Here is a 12667-nt window from a genome sequence, read left to right as displayed (position 1 = left end):
TCGGATCGCGAGAAAATTAGATCCACTCGAGTCAGGTTATAAGGAAGAAAAAAAAAAATTAGGTCACGTCGGGTTTGGTCGGTAAAGAGTCGGCCAGGTCAAGTAGAGCTGCCGAGAGTGGAGATCTGTAGAGTCGAGAGACGCATCCGTCTGGGGGACTGGATCTAATCGGGGACGGATTGTGGAAAGATTGGTTTTTGTTCGATCTCCAAGACACCGAGCACCGGCGAGTCGGCTCGTAAAAAAAAGCTGGACTTCGACCAGGGTCCAGACGAGAATAAAAAAGAAACATTTCACCAGGTCAAACTGTGGATCGTGAGGTGGTTGGGAGTTCTGTGGCGATTGTATTATACAGGGCGAGTCACTTAATTGTACCACCTAAATTTACTTATTATTTTTTTAGTAACATATTCTAAAAGAACTGTTTAATCTTAGTTAATATTTTATTAAAAATTTCCTATTGCGGAAGGAGCGTACGCAAGAAAGCTCTCGATCCGTAAGAAGGAATCCGAAGTTTTTAACATCTGGGTCAGTTGTCAATTGTCTTGGCCGACGCACCAGAATGCAGAACGCGTGCAGCTCGACTAATGACAGCCACGATACACACACACACACGCGCGCGTAATTAATTATACATGTATATCCGACCTGTTAGCACGCAAAATCTTCAGCGATAGATTCCAGCAACGTTTCGTCGACTATCTTTAGATTATAGAGGGATACAGTTTGAATATAAAGTACAGCAAACACTGTGTTGACTGTCATTACTAATCGAAAATCATCGTTTTCCGACGACTGTGAATAATTAAATAGTGTAATTATTCGAAACATGCAATGAATAAAAAAAAAGCATTTGCGCACTCGAGTAATTTGTCATAAATAGACTGTGGACGTCTATGCAACATTCGCAATTTTAGATGCTGGTATATAAAAATAAAAATAACTATGTTTATAATGACACATAAATAGTATCAAACTCTGTTATAATAGCGTTAAATATCTCATACCTCTCCTCGTCAGTGCCGAGGAGCCTTCGAACACTCATCGCGGATTTACTGTACTACGTTAATAATATCACATAAATAGAATTAAACTCAATTAAAATTTTTATTTAGTGCATTTTTCAAGTTAAGAGATAATATAAACGCATAAACATCCGGAATTATAGTCATAAATGTATTGAACAGAGCCAACAAATATATTTCAGTACCAACAAAAATAGGGTACAGTAATAGAGATGTTAATGATATGTTTAAGAATCTATATAAACCTATTTAAAAATTTTTTAACCACGGTTTTTCTGAAATGAAACCAGTATGCGATTGGTCGACCACGGTGGATTTCGAAGAAGTCGAGAGCAATTTTCCATTGCAATCAGGACGACGATGGGTGTCGCAATCTTTCTGAAATAGGTTGAGACCCAACCGTCTGTTGCTAATACCAGAAGCGGTTTCACCTATCAATGACCACCAGCTAATTGGTACTTGTGAAAACGTCCTGTGTAGGAAATCCATCATCCTGCGCACTTGCGTTACAGTCCACCTAACTGTCCCCCCGTCCGACTAAAAGATTGGCAAACCGAGGTCACACGGAAACTTTTACCACAACTTTCAGGACACTGTTAATCAACGATTGGACTGGCCTTACGAATCAATTACACTGTATCATTTAAATGGAAAAGTAAGAAACTTTCCTCGACCCACTGCCAGAGTTAAGTATCCTCGTCACTTGTAGTTTATACGCAAGCAAACTCAACGAAACGAACGCAATACAAGATGACAAATCTTTCTATTTCCATCAGCCAACTACGATCGTCCACGAATGACGTTACTTTACATAGTTAACACTAGAATTACCGACGATGAACGTATTTTTTTTTTGTCAAGTCGATAATCATGACAACCTTTCGATAATATTCAAAATTTTCAATTAACCAATTTCTTTATTTTCATATTGTAATGAAAGTAGTGAAAGATCTGAGAAAATTCATTGTTGTAACATTTGAATCATCGCTGTAACAGTTTACTAACCAGTCATCTTGAGTGATTTGGTAGTTCTGGTGTTAACAAGAGGATCAACCATCGGCCACAAAACACAGAATCTCTCTTGGTTCCAATTGTTCTTGCTCGCGTTACCACGCTCGTCCACTTTAAGTTTTCTTTCCACCGTCATAATCATCATTGTCTTCTACACCCGACCGCAATAAAACTCGACAAAAATGAACAAATCGTGGAAGAGACGGAGCCAATAGGCACGTTTCCTTAAGTGGTAATGCCACGATGATAGGATAACTTTGAGGAAAACTCCTTAAAATCATTCCCAAAGTAATCCTACCATTTTGGACCTATGGCGTTACCCCTTAATAAATTGTACCCAGTCAGAAGGTCAAAATAAACGGAATTTTTAAGAATTTTTTTCGATATAGTATAAACATATATTGGTATAGAACTGTCTATATTTAAAAGAGTAATATTAGAAGACAATTCAGTAATTTTTTGTCACATTCAGAAAAAGTCATTTCTGAAAATTCGTTTTCTGTTCGACCTCCTAACTAGGTATAACCTCTTCATCCCTTAGGTACATGTTTTTATACACTTGTGTTACCTAAGTGCAAAATTTCTTTTGCAATTTCAAATACCAGAAATCATCTCAATACTACGTACGTCGCTTATTTTTTCAGAAAAAAAATTAATTTTTACATACCAGAAAGCGTTTTGTTATATAATTAAAATTACTACTCTAAGCATCCAAAATTAAATCTATTCCACACGCAAATTTTTTTTCAAACAAATCGGTACCCGAAGGGTTAAAGGCGTTCTCAATGAACGAAGGAAGTAGCTAGGGGCGCGATTAGATTCGCGCCATAAAAAAAAAAAGATAAAGAAAAACGTTTGCCTCGTTTACTGGGTATGGGTATATAATACATACATACATACACACACACAGAGAAAACGTTCCGACTCGCGGAGTGCTGTGGTACGCGATCGCAAAAACCCAGGTTCTCGCATTACCCTTTTTGCCTCGGTGGATTTTTGCGCAAGCGAATCTCAGCACGGTGCGCGCGTAGCACGCGATGACGCGATCCTCTTTCGTCCCGTGAAAACTGGTCTTCTCCACTGGGGAGAGGATCGACCGACAATGGTATCGAGGAGACCGTGGTGCCCGCGTGTGTGCTCGGAAAAGAACCCTCGCCTGGGTCCTCGAAGCACGCGCAAAGGGAGAGAGTCCCGATGGAAGGGCCGCCCGCGTGTACACTCGGCGTAATGGTGCGTTTTCACGTGACATTCGAGTCGTCACGCGTTCGTTCATATTTTTGAAATAATCCTAATGCCCAGAAAGAGAATGTTTTTGAAATATTTGAATGCCTAGAAGGTGACTGTTTTTGAAATAATTGTAATGTCCTGGAGAATGTTTTTGAAATATTTGAATGCCCAGAAGGTGAATGTTTTTTGCAATATCTTAATGTCAAGAAGGCGAATGTTTTTGAAATATTTTAATCCCCGGAAGGCGAAAGTTTTTTGCAATATCTTAGTGTCTAGAATATACAGTTGAGGTGCCCCTATTGGGACCATTTTGTTGTAGGGGTGTTTGGGCCTTAAAGAGTTAAAAATAAATTAAAAAATTCAACAAATAGGTTGGTTTAATATCGATATCATTTTCATTGTCATAATTTCGAAATAACGATTCTGAGAGTTAAAGGGTTAAGATCGTTTTCGTTGGTCGGAGTAGGTAGATACACAGAATATAATAATATTTCTACCTCGTTCTCACAATCTTTCGAGTGAACGAAACTTATCGTACCGAAAAATATCATAATGGCTACAGAGATTGGACCCAAAGAAACTCGTTTTGCCTTGTTGATGAGGCAGCAACTATGCAGTCCACTTGATTGGTAATTACACAGTGATTATACGGTCCATCTGATCGTAACTAAATACCAACTAGGCAGCAACTCTAATTGGAGTCGCGACGATTTGTCACGTGAAAACGAAGCCTAAAGGCAAGAGAACGCGTGGACGAGTATAGAACGGAACCGCGTCGTCCGCTTTGACTCTCGCGCACGCAGAAGAACGGAAAAAAAGGGGGTTGGAGAGGGGGTTGTGCTCGAGAGGCCACGTCTGTTCCGGCCGTAGGACATGGAGGAGTCGGGGAGAGAGTGTTTGCGAGTCGGTGAATTATTTTATTGCCGACTGGCGAAAGGCCGCGTCGAAACGGGGCTAAACCCCCTTTGGCTTGTCGTCGGCTTCCGTTTTGTTTCGCGCCGAGAAATCCGAATTGGACCGCGAGGACTGCCTTGCACTGTCTAGGGTACACGTATACAGGGTGAACCACGAATCGTGATTAGTAGACATTACTCTGTTATTGTTTTTGACTCTGAAAATGTTTTTATCAGGTATAGCATTATTTCAAGAAAGCTTTAACGTGATTATAGCTAATTTTTTTGTCAACTCTTTTTTCATGATTTTTCAAAGTCACCTTCAATTTTTTGCAAATACACCTAAGCAAGGAATTGAACGTAAGTAAGGAATACAACCAAGTAAAGGAATTTCTGTATGATGCCAGTTTTTGTAAAATAGGCAATAAAAATCTATATTTGCATAAAAATCTGCAGTGTAATGATCACTTTCTGACCTTGGGACACCGTTACCCCTAACTGGAGTCAAAGTTCCAACTTACGATAGCACAAATTTTTAAGATACAAGACCATATACTTCGAAAACACTTCTTCAGTATCCTATACATTTAAATCAACCCATTCATAATGTTTATATCCCAAGAACAAGTTACCACCCCAAAAGAACACCAATCTCCATATATATCCACGGTACCAGAAAAACATGCCCCGAAAGATCTCATTTTATCGCATTAAACCTGCGTGTGTATAATCGCGACAGTTTCCCGCGAGTTGAACGAAAGAAAAAGTCGTCGAACAGGCCGGCAGATTACTAGAATATTATAGAATTAAATAATTATATCGCACGGGGTACGTATCAGGACGCGAAATGGGAAAAGTAAACGGGCACATTAAGCGCACGAAAGGGTGTCCAGGGTGACTCGAGTGATCCTCCTCTGTGATCTCTGTCGCCTAGAGGCGCGGCCTAAAGGAACACCAGGTTTTCTCCACTGGTGGTTATTAATCGGTGAGAATTGTTTGACCAGTCGAATACTCCAAACGTTTATTGCCGCGGGTAAGTATACACCGTACGAAGCCCCGTCTGACAGCCATCTGGACGCTTATCAATCGCAACACGACGTGCACGTACACACACGTACGACGTGTCCTCGGGATACACACATCAATGCGATGCACAACTTCTCTTTCAGCTAACGATCCCGCGGAACACGTCGGATTATACGACTTTATCGGGGATACCCCCGATGACTCCTCTCTACCATGGTCTTTCATTTGCGAAAATTACGCTCGGGCTCGCGTGAGAACGGCGTTTCCTATCGCGGCTGCGTATCGTTATCGAGAGTGACGGCGTGAAACTTGAACAGGCTGCAGTGGAGAACCATTCAGACGTGTGTGTATTTCGATTATGTACTTCGACTGGTCGAGACATAGGATACACTGGAGAAATAGTGTGTTCGGAACGTTGGGAAATTTTGTTCGATAAATTGGCTGGGAATTCGAGTGACGGGCAAAAAGAAAAATATATTCCTCGAAAGAATTAGAGGATCGTGTGTAATACTGCGAGGGTGTAACTATGAAACCATCCTGAAATTTTCAATGCTTATGTATTGTGGGTGAAATAAAAATTAACCACTTTTATTCTAGGGATTGTGTACTAATACTTTTGTGAAGAAACATTATTTATTAACGGGATTTCAGACATGCCATACTTTGTTTGGTTTTGTAGAAAAGTTGAACATTTTAGGGTGGTTTTATAGTTATGCCACGCAGTGTAGTATTGCAATTTGTTTGAAATTTTGTTATGGGATCGAAAACCTTAGGCGTTGAGTATTGTACGTAAAAGATGTCTGTGCTTGTCAGACGTTTGAGCATTTGTTTCGTTTTCTTGAATTAGAGCCTAATTATTAGGCGTAGGAGAAATAGGACCGCGTACTAGGTAGGGATCCTCTAATTGTTTTGAGCGGTATACAAAATGAAAATAATAAAATAATTTGTAGATGGAATACAGTAAACCAGTAGGTTCATATAAATAATAAAATATTTTGCTAAAAAGTATAAAGGTGCATCTTCATTGCCTACGGAGTATGTAATGTATATTCTTTTTACCAGGTAGCAAAAGCCGCAGCAATGACGGCACAGCACGTCTGAGCATCAGATCCTAACACGCGGTTAGAATCAATTGAAAATGAGTTATTGTTATATGACGTAACACACAGTTACGTAAGTATATGAAAAGTGTGGTCTGTTAGAATTGGATATGTTATGAGAACGGGTGAGGGTTATTTCGACCCTCTATGTTAGACGGTGAATTAATGGCGGTATATTCATCTACCGGCTGACACTAATGTGTTGCGAGACGTCTGGAACCACGGATCTCCCACAGTATCCTAAAAACTGGTTATGAGCCCAAATGGAACGTTTAACTACCACGTGGTAACCTACATCGAACACTTCGAGTTTCGGTACTTTCGCTCATTAAACGCTTTGTCTTTGAGAAATGTCTTGAGTCACCTCGAGGGATATACGTAGTTAGCGCATATGAAACTTTCGACCGTAAATGTGTAATGATATACGTGTTTGTAATAATTCAGAATCGTTCAGATTAGTACTCAGAGAGTGACAGAGAGTAATCGTCTTTCAGTTTCCATCGATAAACTAAAGGAAATGTAACTAGTACCTACTAATGAAACGGGAGGGCGTGCTCCTTTTATACGAGCCAAGTTTCGTACCACACAATCGACTTTATAAAAATTGTGGAAATAGGTTATATCGACATCTGTTGCGACCACTACATTCCCTAAACCTTTTTCACAGATTCTCCATTTAACCAGCTAACTAAATTTGTCCACTACAGTACAGGAAATTCTCGATGAGTGTTCGAAGGGTTCTCGCAACGGAACATTAAATATTTCATAAACTAATGGCCATATGCGGCTGAAACAGATATCATTAGCTTCAGAATTCCAAGGTTAATATCTAAAATACTTTCAAAATGACTACTGGTTTATGGAATTTATAAAAACAGATTTACATACAAGATACCAAACAGATGCAGTCAACGGGTTAATACGGTAGGTTCGAGTAACTTTTTCAGTAATTCATTTGCAAGGATCATAAAATATCTAAGTGCACAGCAACCCGTATACACGAGGACATAAACACTAGTTAAACGATTAATGGTATCGTTAAAATTCGAATCTGTCACAAATACGAGAAAGCCCATTCTCATTCGCGCTTTCTCGGTCCGAAACTACAGACTTATGCGCAATCACACAACTACACCCCAATATATATATCCTGACGGATCGTTTCAATTTCCAGGTCAATTTCACCTCCTTTGATTTCCAGAACGAAATCGCGTACGTACCGCTTCCACTGCTTTTGCATAAAAGGCGATCGAGATCGTTCTTTACGATCGTACTTAACGCGAAGAGAAAGAGGCAATAAAAAAAAAAAAAAAAAAAAAGAAAAAGTCAGAAGAGCAGGACAACAGGCCGTTGGAAAAGCAGATCGTCGAAGATCCACGCGGGGAACCCGTTCGAAAAGGTCTCTCTCCGGTGTGTCTTCGGTGGCTTTCGAAAATTTCTCCCTTTCCTCGAGGCGAACCGCGACGCGTCACGGGGAAAGACGCGGAGAGACGGCCCTGATGGCCTGTAAACACACAAGTGAAACACCAGAACTTTCACGGCCACGGGCTCGACCTGGTCACTTCGTTTCTGGTGTGTACACCGTGTATATGTGTGTGTATAAAGGCGAGTATACGAGGAGGTCGAGCAAAAAACCAAGCCAGCAGCAAACAGTAACGGCTGTACGGTGGCTGCTCTCCGTGAGAGCGGGGATCGGCGCATAAAAAGGGAAACAGGTTATCGAATTAAAGCGAGATACCGTGTGGCCCGATACCACCGGGCCCCCGAGAGATCTGTAATTTCTATCCAGGATCGTTTCGGCCCGATATTTGGCGGCTAGCGGAACTGACACAGCCCGGAGGACAATTTCGATATTTTGCGTTCACGATCGTTGATATTATCGTTTTCGTTGTAGACTTAGGAGCACGCTCGGCTTCCACTAGAGGAAAAAGTGACGTAGGGAAGGGCCTCCTGCTATTTGATATTGAGAATTATTGAAATATATGTCAAATTAACATTCGATTTATCATTTATTTTAGTACATGAAATCAATTTATCAAGTGGTAGTAGGCCCTTCTCTTACGCCACTTTTTCAAAAATTGACAGAAAACGGATGATCCTGATGTTCGTCGGGCTGACGACTGTCTAGTACTGTTTTGCCTCGGGTGCTCAGACAAAAAACAGTTACTATGCCGTTAAATTGTTTTCGTTTACGTACACGAACTACCTGGCGGATCCCGTTACGGTTTTCGTTTTACGACTGCCTAGAAGACTGGCTCGGAGAAATTCGATCCGCACGGTGGGCTGGAAGCGAGTCTGAGGTTCTGTAACGTTTTCGGAGCCTGGGCGAAAAATAATGTTCGGTAGCATGATATTCTTCACAACATCCGTGATAAATAGCCTGAATACAAAATCTCATACTTGGACAGATAACGAAGTCTGAATGGTACATACGAAATAAGGTCGTTCTACGCGAAATTGGACACTTTTTGGAGTAATATTTCGGACTTTATTGGCACTTGGATGTGTTCTGGTCTTTAGTGAGATATAAAAGTATCTTGAAGGACTTTTGAAAAATTTTTTAATTATTAATTTCACAGCTGTTTGAAATATAGTATCAACGTATTTTAATAAATCATAACTCAAAATCCTCCGAGATACGTTCATATATCACTAAAAATTACAACATATCCAAATGTCAACAAAATCCAAAATGTTACTCTGAAAAGTATCCGATTTCGTGTGGAATGACCCAATATGGACACACTCACTCTGACGGAGATCCTAGAACAATACAAGACATCATATTTGATCACTCAATTATACACTAGACAGATGCTCCCTTAACCACTCAAATCCATTTTAAAAACCACATACACCTAACAGAAGACTTAAACGAAACCATCCTCTAGATATAATAGATCGATAATCTCATATTGTGCTCCTCCAACTTGCACTACCTATACCACCTACCCTAACGACACAAATGAAGTTTATTGCTATTACCATCGACAACAATACCCACGTTAAAAAAGACACCGTAAGCCATGATATCAACAATTTTTATTGTAAAAGTCTAATGCACATTATACAACAACAACGACTGAAAGAATGGAACGATTCAAGGAGAAAAGTTATCGGGCAATAAAGCCAGTATCCTCTGTCCGGCAAATGGACAATATCGTTATCGTTTACGGAACTCACCGTCTGCACATCGTGACGGAACAGGTTCCGATAAGAATGACCCAGAAGGAAAAAAAAAAAAAGAGTACATAAATTGATTCCCGTGTCCTTTTAGGTGTATACGTACCCGGTTCAGCGACTTTTTCCCCCCGTGGATCTTATCGCGTGCAATACGCGCAATTACGACCGTAATGTCTCCCGGCGATATCGACGAGTTATCGGGCGCTTTCCTTCGCGGCTCGATCTATTTATCTGGATGACGTGAAATAACGGTCTCCAGAGTCGAGAGTAGACGAAACTCTCAGAGGGGAACACGCATGTGGTCCATGCACGTGCATACACGTGTTTCGTATACGCACGCACGTGTGTCCTCCTCCTCGCGAGGCCGTTGAATTTTTCGTCACTTTCAAACGCGGTTAGGGCCTGCGCGCGCACGGTTCGTCTATTCCCATACGCACCCTCGGTGGACCCTCCTCTCACCCGCAGCAGTGACAGTGAATTAGAACCGCTCACGGCGCGCTCTCTGGTTCGTCCCCGTGTTATATTTAGACCGTGGATGCACCAGAAAACGCGGTGTCTACTCGCGCCAGAGGAAAAGAAATACACAGAGAGTCACGTTGCTCGGGGAACGTTACACGCAGTGGACACCGATTCGTCCGACTGATATCCGATAATGAAAGTTATTGTTGTCGCCGCGTAGATAAGGACGAACCTTATTTTTACGCCGTGGATTGAATCGTAGACTCGCCTTTCTGTGGGACGACGTGTGTCCGTTGATTATTACATATGTAAATTGAACGACCACGTTGTATATACCTGGAGGAATACAGCACTTTTTCTTTGATATTTTTACGCGAATCGGGAACGGCGACAATCTGCTTTGTCCAGGGGACACCAGATGTCGATGGGATCGCGTGTGGATACCGATAACATTTAACGTCGATGGTTAAAATGTATGTTATATATAATGAACTTTCAAATAGTAATTCTGAACGCATTTCTCCCGAAACACATTTGAAACATTTTCTACACTGGCAGATTTTACCAGACAAATATTCACGGGAGTGTGCTGCAATTTTGTTGATTCATTAGCGATATATTTTATTCTATTAAAAACAAATATTATGTTCGGTGCTTATTCTGTTTGTGCCACAATCCATCCTCAAAAGACACATATTTTCTTCGTCTGTCACACTGTTTGTCTCCCTGAATATTAAATACAGAAATAAAACCGCAAGTCACATTGATCACGCAACGACTATCGACAGGTTAGTTTGCAAAGAACAGCGATGGTGAAAATTCTCAATAATTACGACCACCGAGAACGATAACAACCTCGAGGATTGTGTTCGGAACGAACGCTTCTTCCTTCGTCTCTCTCACCCCCCTGCCTTGCCTGCTTGCTCTGTTACAGTATACTTTATCGGAGGCAATGGTAAACAACGCAGTTGACACTTTTCTTCGTACAGCAGCGCGGTTTTGCGCCGTAAACGGGAGGCCCATTGTCCGTCTGTCAATACAAAGTACCGTATGTGCGCCAGTGCGATCAGCCTGCGCTTTCGTTGCACACACGTGAACGGGACCGACCGTTTGCTCGCGTCTAACCTGTTCTGTGCCAATTTTAGAACAATTTTATTCATCTATACAGCAGAAAAAACGATATCAAAACTGGAAGATTCACGAACAATTCCTTCGTGAATCACGTCCTATAATATTAGGTTCTTGCCTAAATTCTGTCCTTGGTTTTTCGAAAAATTAAAAGATAAAGTCACCTAAATCCCAGTTGACAAACACAGTGTAATATAAACTACGAATCTTTTTTTCCAAATTTAAATTGCTATTTAATACATCCCAGAAATGGTTAAGAGACTCTTTACGGCAACCTAATAGTTCACCATTGACAGCAAGCTTCTAAAAATATTACAATAACGCACTGTGCGCATCATCGCGACCATATTCGTCACACACAAAACACGCCTTTGCTTGTATCACCCCGTTTACGCATACAACTGTTCGGTTACACGTGCGCGCACGCGTGTACATATTATGAGTAGACGAGCGTGAGACTCCTGGACAGACGCCTCCCGCTTCATGTATGCATCTGCATTCACGTCGAATGAGGTTAACGTTAATGAGGCACAAACATCTCCAGACACCGTGGCCAGACCTTCCCCTTTATTCACCCTGTCACGAGCCCTCGCGGCTACGTCGGCCGTGCACGCGGGATTTTTTTCTTTATTTTTCTCCTTTTTTTTTTTTTTGTTCCCAACGGCCGTTGGTTCGTTCCACTCGACCAGCGACATGCGCCAGTGGTCAACGTACGCAGCATTAGGGGAGAACTGGTCGTTCCGGTGCGAAAGGTTCCGAAGGATTTGGGAAATAGTTTTTAAGTAAACATTTTGCAAATTACCATGGTAACGAGATAAAACTATAAAATGAAACGATGTTTTTATATTCTTGCTTGAATTGAAATGTATACCCGAAGAGTGAATCCAGTGGGAAAACTGAGGTAGAGGTTTTCCTATTATGCAATAGTGAAAAGAGTAAGATATCTATAAATTTACTTTAATAATCACTTGGAACTTATTTGAAGTGGAAATTTGGATAATCTGTTGCAAGTAAATCGAACGCAAGAATTAAAATACAGTCGACATCTACGAAATTCTATTCTCGAATTGTGGATTCACTGTAGTGGATAATTTTCCATTAAATCTATTAAATTCTATCCTATGAACGTTTTCACACGGAAGATAATATACATATATAAAAAGTAATAAACAGTGTGTAATAAATACGCGAAGAACGTGATATAATTGAGATCACAACAAAAGACCACTCCCTCCTCCTATTGTACCGAGAAATCGGGAGGGAAGATGCTTCGGAGATTCGAAAGGGTCCATTAAACTTCTCGGGGCGGACAAAAGGTGCCTGCCCGTGGCCGAAACAAAAGACTGTGAAAAACGTTCGATATACATATATACCGGGTAGAAGAGTCTTTTGAATCGAAGTTCGAAGGCCGTATATCATCGGTCTCGGGTCACCCAACAAACACGACACACCGCATGCCCCTGTACCGTTATGTTCGCTCTCGAAGGCTGGTCCTTATCAAACGCACGGGTATTGCACGACGACACTTACTTAACCTTTTAACCACGGAAGGTCTCTAGAAAAACTTATAAACAGAGCGTATAAAACTACGATTTTTTTATCGTTTACTTTGTAC

At 41.1% G+C, this 12667-nt stretch overlaps 1 protein-coding gene across 2 annotated transcripts in view; it reads right to left on the bottom strand.

The window, feature by feature from the left end:
• LOC107188304 (dual specificity tyrosine-phosphorylation-regulated kinase 4) overlaps positions 1-12667 on the bottom strand; it is a 91126-nt gene that overhangs the window by 43941 nt on the left and 34518 nt on the right. The gene's annotated exons all lie outside the window — the stretch shown is intronic.

This window comes from Dufourea novaeangliae, unplaced genomic scaffold (genome assembly GCF_001272555.1).
Source record: "Dufourea novaeangliae isolate 0120121106 unplaced genomic scaffold, ASM127255v1 scaffold118, whole genome shotgun sequence".
In the NCBI taxonomy this organism is placed as follows: domain Eukaryota; kingdom Metazoa; phylum Arthropoda; class Insecta; order Hymenoptera; family Halictidae; genus Dufourea; species Dufourea novaeangliae.
Note: the sequence above shows the minus strand (reverse complement) of the source record. Positions and strands in the feature narration are given on the sequence as shown.